The 9,149-nt window shown below is 34.0% G+C and overlaps 1 long non-coding RNA gene across 9 annotated transcripts; it reads right to left on the bottom strand.

The window, feature by feature from the left end:
• Positions 1–4,484: 4,484 nt before the first annotated feature.
• Positions 4,485–8,046, bottom strand: LOC109243990. Of its 9 annotated transcripts, none has more exons than XR_002070649.1 (4): positions 7,818–8,046; positions 6,427–6,838; positions 4,847–5,828; positions 4,485–4,737 (listed from the first exon to the last, which is right to left on the bottom strand). It is a non-coding gene; the product is annotated as an uncharacterized LOC109243990 (long non-coding RNA). The 9 variants fall into 9 exon arrangements; XR_002070653.1 differs by having other exon boundaries at positions 4,485–5,112; positions 5,683–5,828; XR_002070652.1 differs by having other exon boundaries at positions 4,485–5,828; positions 6,427–6,607; positions 6,683–6,838.
• Positions 8,047–9,149: the final 1,103 nt, after the last annotated feature.

Genomic DNA, 9,149 nt, shown 5'->3' with positions numbered 1-9,149 from the left:
TCACTGGTCCTCTGTTGTTACACCATGTGAATCTGAGCCTCGTGAACCCGACATCCACCATACCACAATCATTCATACAGGAAATAAAGTCCCAACTTTTCTCCATTTTATGTAGTGTGCCACCCTTCTTTTCTTCAGGACTCATGATCACGTTGAAATCTCCACTAATACTCCAAGGTCCATTAACCATACTGCTACAGTGTCTAAGACTATCCCAAAGAGGGAGTCTCAAAAGTTGAGTCGTTTTGGCATATACAAAAGTTAACCATAAAACTTCATCTGTACTTCCGTTGATTATCTTGGTTGTCATTAGCTGCTCATCTTCATATACTACTGATACATTGAAACCAGCAGCCCAAAATAACCAAATCTTACCATTGCAATTAGCATGACATCCTTCAAAGCCTAGCTCCCTTTTGTATCTATCAATCCTCCTAACCCCGACAAAAGGCTCTTGTACAAATATGAATTGAATTTTGTGAAATTTAGATAAACACTTGAGTCTTTCAAAAGCCCCTCTGGACTTCACACCCCTAATGTTCCAAATGATTGTATTAATCATTAAAAACAATTGAGGATGTTCCGTCAGTTTGATTTGCTTTCACCTTGGCTCTAGTTCCAGGGCCAGGCTTTGCCACTTCCTTGTGTTTCTGAATTTTCTTCTCTTTCCTTCTTCTAGGAGATAAATTTCTTGTCATAATTAGTTCATATCTCTCTTTTATAATAGCCTCTTCCCCTTCTGGACCATGCCAAGTTGTTTTTGGAGCAAAATCTTGGATAAGCTCATCGTGTTGATTTTGATCACATTGTCCACCTTTAAGATTGTTCCCCAATGTGACAGCATTAGCTTCCTCGCATCTCAGTTCCACAAATAGGTTGATGCCCTGAGGTTCTAGCTTACCTTTTGACACCCCTGCTGATTTTTGGGTGCTACTCGTTGATCCCCACAAGTCATATCTTGAATTACTTTTGGTGATTCATATAAAGGTTCTTGAATGATAGGTTCCTTGGTGTTTTTCTCAACCTCTTTTACAATAGGATCCTTGTTTATATTGTCAACAACATCATTATTGTCCTCAAGTCTATCACCTACAACCTCCTCACATGTAGCCAATTGTTCTAGTTGTTGAAAAGAGTTACTCGGAGAAACAGAGGGGCTGGTAACTATAGTATTACTGGTGAGAGCTTGTTTAGGACTTTCCCTGGTAACATCTCTTTTTCAACATGTGCCATATTTTGAGAGTCTAATTTGTTAGAATTCTTCCTCACAGTCCATCTGGTTTGTTGTTTCCATTTGTTGGTTTTCATTACCTTTTGAAATCTCTTTCTATTAGTCACTTTTACTTTATGATTCTGCCGAGCCAATATTTCCTTCCTTTCATGCATAGTAGATTGACTAGTACCCAATACCACCTTAGTCCCACTTGGTTCACCTCTAGAATTTGCAAGTTCATCGATCTTCATTGCCACTTTAGCTCCATTTGGCACATAGTATACGAAAATGAAATTCATTCAACATACTATATCAATGCATCTTAACTATTTCTTTTATTAATAATTCGACTACATTCAATACATTTACGGTTTTACCTTTACATTCAAATCGCTATCGATTTTATTTATAATTTTTATCATTTTTACACCTTACTCCAGAAAATTCTGGTCAACTAAATTTCTTTTCATTCATTAGCAGTAATTTTACCTTCAGTGATGTGATCTAGAAATCCATAGCAGAAAGATAGTTATTTTTTCGATGTAATCATTTGATCAATTTTTAAAAATCATTAAGAAAGAGCCGGTTATATCAAAATATTTTTTTGGCACAACTACTTAACAAGATTTTGTAAAGATGTGGCGCACATTATGCCGTCCACAACACATCTACTCCAAAATCTTTATCATCTACTCCAGAATCTTTATTGAGTACGGAATGGTTTCTCCGATGTTTACTTTCTGTGTAATAATTAATTCATTTACAATTATGTATGCTCTTTCATAAGATAATATATAAAACTCTAGCTAGTAGTTGTTGCTTAGTTGGCTTTAATTCCTTGCATTGATTGGCATTGAGAGGTTTGTTAACAAATTTTTCCATGATTGTTATTTGTGACATATATAACTCACTCTTATGGTATGTTGATTGAATATTTAGGGTGTGTTTGATACGAAATTTTCTAATTTTTTCATGTTTGGTTGGAATGTTTCGAAAAACATTTTCCTTCAATTGGAGGAAAATATTTTCCCTATCAAAAGAAAGGAAAACATTTTCCAAAACTCTTTTTTAACATTCCCAACCCTATTTCTCATCCCCGCCAACCCACCCCCACCCCACCAACCAACCAACCCACCCACCCCAACCCCCAACCCCGATAGAGTACTTTTTATTTTTCATTTCAACAAATGAGTATTTTTTTATGATATAAAAAAATATTTTTTTACTATTTTAACAAAAAAAGTACTTCCTTATCTTGATGTAAAAAAAATATTTTCTTTATTTTCAACAAAATGATGTAGCAAAAAGTATTTTCTTTCATTTTAACAAAAAAAATATTTTTTATGATGTAGAAAAAGTATTTCCTTTTATTCCAACAAAAAAACTATTTTCTTTCATTTCAACAAAATGAGTATTTTTCCTTTCATGATGCAAAAAAAATATTTTCTTTCATTTTAACAAAATAAGTACTTTATTTTTATGTTGTAGAAAGAGTATTTTCTTTTTGAACCAAAAAAGGTATTTTTTTTTTTTTAGTTATGGAGCACAAATTTCAATGTTATTTTTGCATAAAAAAAGTAATGCAGCACATTAGTGCATTTGGGTTTGTGTTAATTTTTAGAAGAATTATTAAATTTTTGAAAAAATAGAGCTTTGAAATGTTGGTATTTGGGGGGGGGGGGGGGTGGGGGGGGGANAGCACAGGGAAAATGGGGACTTGGGGGAAGGGGATGAGTGAGGAGAGTAGCATAAAAAAATATTTTCTACTCTCTAACTAAACACTAGAAAATATTTTTCGGAAAAAGCTTTTCACACACCAACTAAACAAGGAAAAATAAGTCATAAAACCACTCATTTTCCATGAACATTTTCCCTCGTACCAAACACACCCTTAACTTGATAATATGGATTAGATACCTCCTATAGCAAAGGTTGATACCTTATTTATTTTAAATAAATACCCTTTTAAAAAATTATATTCCATAGCTACCTTTTGATTTTTTATAGCCAAACATCTATTTATGGTCACCTTCTACCCTTAAGCCATAAAATAAGCTTTGTATTATTTTTCTCTCTCATATCCCCTCAAATTTCTCCTATCCCCTACCGGCCTACCCCATATCTATTCTCCCTCTCTCTCTCTTTACTTCCCGATGTCTTCTCCTCCGCCAGCCGCTGGAGCAATTGTCACCGTTTCGACCGTGGCTGTTATTCATTGATAACGCCGCCCTCAGCCTCCCAATCTCATTCTCTGACGCAACATATCGGATCAACAAAAATCTCCGTTACTTCGTCGGTAATTACGTGCTAATCGTCGGCAACCGGAGGCAACGGTGACAGCGAGTGAGGACTGGATACTGATGCTGCTTCAACGAGACGACATTAGGGTTGTTCCTGAACAAAGACGACGGAGTTGGGGGCTGAGCAACTTGAATTTTCTATTAATATATTTCAATGTATCTCGTTGTATTTCATTGTATTCATTGTCTTGTTTTTCATTGTATTTCAATGTATCTCGTTGTATTCTATGCATTTCATTGTATTCATTATCTTTTTTTTCATTGTATTTCAATGTATTCTATGTATTTCATTGTATTCACTGTCTCGCTATATTCCATGAATGTATTCATATGTTTTTTTTAATTAATATAATTTATATATTCAGATGTATTATATAATTTCTCTGAAAATTGCTATGTTTTTGGGGTGTTTTTCAGTTGAGAATCTTTTCTGTAACTGGAAATACAAAATTTGTGTGTTATAATTGAGTTTGTTGAGTTATATTAGGAGTCTATTATGTTAATCGATTCACTTTCCGTTTAAGAACAGTGTAATCCACTATTTCACGCCGTGAATACAGTCAAATACAATAATCTGTCCAGCTGTAACCCATGTTTCACACCATGAATACAGTTGAATACACTCGAATACAATAATTTGTCTAGCTGTAATCCCCTATTTCATGCCATACATCGAATACACTCTAAAAAATCTGAAAACATAGCTATAGGAAGTAATATAGTAAATGGTAGCTACAACTAGCTAATAACCACTAAAACATAGTGATTTCTGAAAGTTTCTCTATCATTTACTAGGTAGGTCAGCCCGCGCTATGCCTGAGCCCAATCATATTAGCCAATTTCAGTCAAACTACCTAAGACAATCTTCTAAATGTTTATACAATTTTCATAACAAGTATAGAAGAATAATGAACACATAATAGAAAGGAGCATATATATATATATATATATATATCACATCAAAATCAAGATGTAGAAGAGTATTTAATCTTGTGGATATATAGAAATCCATAAGGAGTAGTTATGTTGAAGAAAATTTATAATACTAACATTTATATGTACGAAAATCAAGGAAATGACAAAGGTAGTGTATAGACAAGCAAGTGTTCAACTCTATCTCTTAAGGTTGCCGCTGATAATTTGTAGCGAGGATGAATGCTAGTGAAGAGAAGAAGACATACTCCATGTAAGGATGTTAGGAATGAAAATGTTCTGCCCAACTATCTGCAAACAAACACAAAATGTCAGAAACATAGAATGCAAGCTTTTCCTTTAATATGACACGGGCAAGTGACATCTTCCAACATCGAATATGAAAGAGGCAACATATTACATCATATCCAAAAATGGGAAATTCGATTTCAGTAATTGCGTTGCTCTGTCAAATCCGATAGCACCAAGGCCAATGGAACCAATTTTCTTCACAATCTTTTTTTTTTGGTATGAAAGATAAAGATGCATTTAACTGTTAAAAGAAGTTCTGCATCTTTATCTTTCGTACAAAAAAAAAAAGGAAGTAATTTGACTGGCCAGTTCCGCAGGTTGTAAATTTTAGTTGATTGCATTAGCTATATGTACCCCAAGTAAACTTTTCCAAACCTGTAGCATACCATGTTAGTAAGGATAAAAAGAACAGGGAAAACCAAACAGAATTTTTTCAAGGCAGTAAAATTTAATAAGAGTGGTAAGCCAAGATGAATGGCTAATGTTAATATGCAGATTCATAGCGAAAAATGCAGTCTCAAATAAGGAGTTGGAGAGCTAAGTCCAGTATTGAATTTTTGTCTGATTACTAATTTACTCGAGTTGTCGTTAGCAACACAAAGATATGTTTATCTTTTAACAGCTTCTGTATTATTATTTCTTTAGGTCTCTGCAGTTAACATTTGAATGGTAAGGCACAGAGGTTTGAACTACGCCTTCTATGCTTGTTTTTAACTCCTAGCATTTAATATTTTTTTGAGAAGGAAAAAAAAGACAACAATGAAAGAGAAAGAGCAGATACCTGTTTTGTCTGTGTTAAATCTTGTATGAACAGTGGCGGAAAAAGACAAACCACGAACAATTAACGAAAAGTAACATGCATTCTGTTGATCAACTATTTCCTACATAATAGGTGAATCTATATGTAGAGTGATTGACACTATGACAAAGTGGGGAAGTATATACCATATAGATGCAAAGGAAAAGATTTCCCTCTGTAGGCGAGACCCTCTTTGCTTCCGTCAGTGCTGAATGTAGAAAAACTATGGATGGCATTACCATTGGCCATTTTGAAATGCACCTATCTTTTCTACCTCAGGCATCAACCTTTCCTACAAAAAAAATGAGAAATCCCTTCCAATTTCATGTAAACATAAAAGAAACAGTGCATCCATAAAGCAAAGTCTATATTCATACTCTCTCTCCCTCCCAATTTATATGATAGTATATCCTTTTACTCTATGCCAAAAAGAATGACATTTTCCATATAAGATGATTTATAGCCACACAAATATCTATAGCTCGTATTAGAACAAAAAGTTTGAAAATTCTTTCTTTTTTTCTTAAGTTTCGTGCTCAGTCAAAGAACATCACATAAATTTAGACAGAAAGAGTAATAAGTAGCCAACTCTAAAAACTAATTTCGCTAATAATAGAATTCCAAAAGTGGGATTAACGGAGAAGATATACTTTTTTTTCTTGTTGTCTTGATACTACATAGATTCCTTTCACAATTTTACAGGTAATAGTCTGCATTTGCTTACACAAGCATGACATTGGATACAATACATGCACAAGCACAAAGTACAGACCTGAAAACAGCAACAACACATTCGAATATTTCTCTTACTTCTTATTTCAAAGAATATAACAATATGAAATAACTATTAGGATTTTTCACAAATGAAAAAAAAGAAAAAAAAAGAGTACCTTTAGAGAGCTTAGAACGTCCAGAAAACAGTAACAAGGAAGGAACTTGCCATGATTGAAAGAGACTTGAAGTTCTGCTCGTTTCTCTTTCTCTATTGTTCTCTCTTCTAAAGAGGTTTAAGTGCTGAGATTTTATGAGCTATGAATATCCATAAGAAAAATGGAAGAAACGGGTCTTCAACTGCAGTGATGATTCAATATTTTTTCAAATAACAAAATAGGAAACATGTATATAGCAATATTGAAGCTCACATACTGAGTTTATTACTTGCAAACAGATGGATGTATGAGTAAGAAAAGCCTTGCTGCAAAAGCTGTTCGAGCATTTTTGGCTGGGGTATTGCAGAAGTTTTGGCTGGTGTATTACAGAAGTTTTAGGCTGGTGTATTGCAGTATGTGACAGTCAGCACGTCTAGAATTACATAGACAACGAAATGTCAGAAAGAATATACAATAAGAATGGGGTATACAATAAAAGAGGAAAAGAGAAGAACATATAGTTGGCAGTTAGATTTCTTATAGAACATGCACAGACCGTCATTTTCTAAAATCAAACAAGCAGATATCTGATCTATCACTTTGTGCAAAGTAAACTCTAAATATTTTCATATCAAAAGCACATAAAAAATGAAGCACATATATTTAGTGAAACAACAGTAATCATATCGAACAACAAAAGTACAACCATCTCGATAGGCAGAGGAAGGGAGGAACACATTGCTAGCAGAAATAAGCAAAATGCAATAGTATTTATATGTTATAAATTTCATGTTCAATCAACAGAAAGAGCAATGCACAAAGAACAGTGCAACAATACTTCAAGATGTTTGCTATACTCCGTATTTATATCAATCATCCGATAGTCGGAGCAAAGAAGAAGGAACTACCTATGCCAAATTGAAGAATAAAAGAAGACGATTTTGTTCTTTCTGTTGTACATAATTTTTTTAAAGAGCCATTCCTGATTAAGCGTTCTTCACCCACCTTGTTTATTCAAACAAGCAAATTTGACCAAAGAGAAAGAAGAAAAGCCACTGGCTTCAAAATTTCAAAGCGTGTATGACAAAATAAAGACATTTGAGTAGTAATCTACTAACATGTGAAGCCTATTTAGCAAAAATAAAGTAAAAAAAAAAAATCATAAAATTATTTGGTAGTAACATAATTTCACAGTCTTTGCTTCTGTTTAGAAACTGGAAGGAAGAAAAAGGGAAAGTATAAATATTTTCGATTTAGGGAAAGTGACAAGAAAGATGTGGTTTGACGAATCCGCAGAAGCTTTGAACAGTTTATTTTTGCAGCCTAACAACAAACATGAATCTGTTCTCCAAATTGATCTTTTGTTTGATCTAGGAATGTAATCGAAGGCAAATTAGAGTACAAATTAAGACCTTTATCTAGAATTAGTAAGTGTAGTCTGACCAATTCACGGGTGCACCAGCGAAGAAGCCAACCCCAAACAATTTCAACTTGGTTTCAACAAAGAATAAAACGGGAAAACAAAGCTTTCAAGATAAGAACAAATGATTGAAATTTTACTGAGTTGCAATATCTGAGACGGTGGAATTTTACTGAGTTGCAATTACTATCTTTTTAGATTTTTGATTTTTCATGGGCTGTGGCCAGTGGTGAACGGCCAGAGAAGCATTTGGGCCTGTGATACATATAAATTAGAATTAGTTACCTCCTATAGCAAAGGTTGATATATTATTTATTTTAAATAAATACTCTTTTAAAAAAATTATATTTCATAATTACCTTTTGATTTTTTATAACCAAATATCTATTTATGCTTACCTCCTACCCTTAACCCATAAAATAAGCTTTGTATTATTTTTCTCTCTCCACTAAAATTTCTCCTATCCCTAACCAAAAGCTTCAGCCAGGACCCCTAAAAAAGCTTCCCACCCCCAATCTCTCACCCACCAGCAGCCCCATCTCGGTCTCATTCTCTTCAATGGAGTATAGATCTCCTTCTTCTTGAGAGCAGCAGCCGTCCTTCCCATTCTCCTTCTCCAAGAACGCCCAGCACTCAACCCCTTACAAACCTGATCATCCGCCCACCTTCCTAAGAGAGGATCATCATCCTTGAATTTCAAAAAGAAAGCTGATAGCAGCCCACTCCATTAACAACCTTCAGTCGCCACCCCAAGAAAAGGGAACGAACAGCAGCTGCAAAAAAAAAGGAACGAAGACAACGGAGTTTGGGGCGGAGGAACTTGAATTTTCTGTTAATATATTTCAATGTATCTCGCTGTATTTCCATCTATTTTATTGTATTCATTGCCTTTTTTTATTATATTTTAATGTATCTCGCTGTATTCCATGTATTTCATTGTATTCACTGTCTCGTTGTGTTCCATGAATGTATTCATATATTTTTTTAATTAATATAATTTATGTATTCAGATGTATTATATAATTTCGCTGAAGATTGCTATATTTTTGGGGTGTTTTTAGGTTGAGAATCTTTTTTATAACTGGAAATACAAAATTTGCGTGTTATAATTGAGTTTGTTGAGTTATATTAGGAGTCTATTATGTTAATTGATTCACTTTTCGTTTAAAAACAGTATAATCTCCTGTTTTCCGCCGTGAATACAGTCGAATACAATAATCTGTCCAGCTGTAATCCCATGTTTCAAGCCATGAATACAGTCGAATACACACGAATACAAAAATCTGTCTAGCTGTAGTCCCTTGTTTCACGCCTAGAAATGCTA

The sequence above is a fragment of the Nicotiana attenuata genome, unplaced genomic scaffold (genome assembly GCF_001879085.1).
Source record: "Nicotiana attenuata strain UT unplaced genomic scaffold, NIATTr2, whole genome shotgun sequence".
Taxonomy (NCBI): Eukaryota; Viridiplantae; Streptophyta; class Magnoliopsida; order Solanales; family Solanaceae; genus Nicotiana; species Nicotiana attenuata.
This window is presented reverse-complemented; position numbering and strand designations above follow the sequence as displayed.